This window comes from Sitophilus oryzae, unplaced genomic scaffold, assembly GCF_002938485.1.
Source record: "Sitophilus oryzae breed Bouriz unplaced genomic scaffold, Soryzae_2.0 scaffold_41_pilon_pilon, whole genome shotgun sequence".
Lineage (NCBI taxonomy): Eukaryota > Metazoa > Arthropoda > Insecta > Coleoptera > Curculionidae > Sitophilus > Sitophilus oryzae.
Window position 1 is genome coordinate 1,206,550 of NW_022146996.1, and position 2,132 is coordinate 1,208,681.

At 29.3% G+C, this 2,132-nt stretch overlaps 1 long non-coding RNA gene across 1 annotated transcript; it reads left to right on the forward strand.

The window, feature by feature from the left end:
• The first annotated feature begins 368 nt into the window (after positions 1 to 368).
• Positions 369 to 1,884, forward strand: LOC115885812. The gene is made up of 3 exons (XR_004050788.1): positions 369 to 1,219; positions 1,275 to 1,374; positions 1,427 to 1,884. It is a non-coding gene; the product is annotated as an uncharacterized LOC115885812 (long non-coding RNA).
• The last annotated feature ends 248 nt before the right edge of the window (positions 1,885 to 2,132 follow it).

Here is a 2,132-nt window from a genome sequence, read left to right on the forward strand (position 1 = left end):
TAGAAGTTTTTATGGTCTGGGAAATTACGCGAATTGCGTTGCTATAGATACGTTCTAAAGTGTAACAGTTTACAATCCTAAATTTATTTGTTAGAGGCACGTTCTGCGTTTTGAGTACACATTATCAAAATAAAAATGTTTTTTTTAATGCTGGGAAAGTTTCTCTTGAACACAATGTTACCCAGATAAATCGGGCTCATTATAATAATAAAATTATGATTAGGTAGGTAGGTAATAAGTATTGTGTTAAGATGGGTTAATACAGTATTTAAAATAAAACTCTCTATGCATTTGTTTAATATCTATTTATTTCTCCTTATTATAATTTATTTTTATTTATTCCGCTTTTAAAATTCGTATTTATGTGATATATTCATATTATGCGATGGTTAGAATTCAACTAAACCCTGACCTGCCCTGATTAAACCGGTAACGCCGCTACATTGACAGGTGTTACCCGCTCATAAAGGAATTTTTAGGTTAGCCACCGTTTCGCGCGCATTTTGGCAGTCAACCTTCTGGTTGATTTCTATTTTGTGAAGTGAACTATAAACGTAAACGTGCTTCATCCAAACTATTTTAATAAAAAATGATTAAAACACTGAGATAACGTAAAGATAAGTGATGCAAATAATTATTTTAAGGATAGAATCGGTAAAATAGTTCTTGTTATGTTTGTGTTTTCAGTATCTATTTTAAGGTGAGTGAATTTAAAACCATGAGACCTCGAAAAAAAAAAGGTTACACTAAAAAATATTTTAAAATTCAGCCAAAAAAAAAGGAGCCAAAATCTTATTAAGTCAATGTTACGCAAATATGACTTCAATATTGTACATTAAACTGGATTCAGACCAAAGTGATTTTTTATTATCCTCTGTACATCATCAAAGTAGGTAGTAGTATCTCTGGTAGTATCATTGAAGATTTCTGTTCTGATAAGTGTAGTTCCAGTGCTGAAATTTCTTACAATATAGTATTTATATAGGTATTTATGTAGGCTCTTCTATAATCATTTATTGTGTATTTTTTAAGAGAAAGGTATTTTTTAGAATTATTAGGTTCGAGAATTATCTAGACTTGGCGGTTCAGGAGTAGCACAAAGTACAAGGAAAATGCTTTATAAGGTTCTGGGCAATGAAATTGCACAAAAATATTCTTAGGATGGGGCCAAACAGAAGAGAAGTTTGAAATCATTGTTAGTGGCCAAAAGCAATTTTAGGTATTTGAACTTAAGATATTTGGTGTTGCAAAGACTGTAATAACATATATTTTAGACTCCATGAAAGGTCAATTTCAAGAGTCAAAAGAAACCGAAATTATCAATATAATTAAAATATGGCTTGTAAAAACAAAAGAAAGATTAAAAATACCAAGGTAAGTTGTGCAAATTTATTTGAACAGTATAATTCTGCTGATATTATTTCAGAAGGGTAGACAAGAGAATATAGAAACATAGACATAGAAGATAATATCAATGTATATCGTTATATTAAAATATTTTTAATTAATAAACATATATTACTCAAGTTCGTCTTTATCCTTACCTATTATTTTTAACCGTTCTATTTATTAGTTAATTTTTGATTATTACACACCAAATTATTTAATTTCAGCAAATTGTTTGTAGTGTGTTCCAGATATGAATGTACTGTATAGGTATCCTATAGATTTTAAGAGATAAAAAAATTGCTAAATATGAAAAAAATTGTATCTATATCTATAGTTTATAGGATATTGATACAGGGCATCCTTATACAGGACACCCAGTAGATACAGAGTTGAGGGTTGGAATCTTTGGTGTTACAACAGCAAATTAAAACACTAATTCACCACAATATACCAAAACACTTTACTTTTGAACTGGACGCTTGTTTGGTTAATCATCTTAGCGTCATCAGCAGATGATTAAAACTTAAATTTTGACCATCTGCTGATGATGCTAACATGGTTAGCGAAACGCGCGTCCTGTGCAAAAGTAAAGTGTTTTGGTGTATTGTGGTAAATTAGTGTTTTATTTTGCCTCTGTAGATAATAAAAAAATATGAAAAACATATGAAAAGCATAAATATAGAATATTAAAAACATGAATATCATATAATTGGAATATTATTTTTAAATACATTCTTTTACGA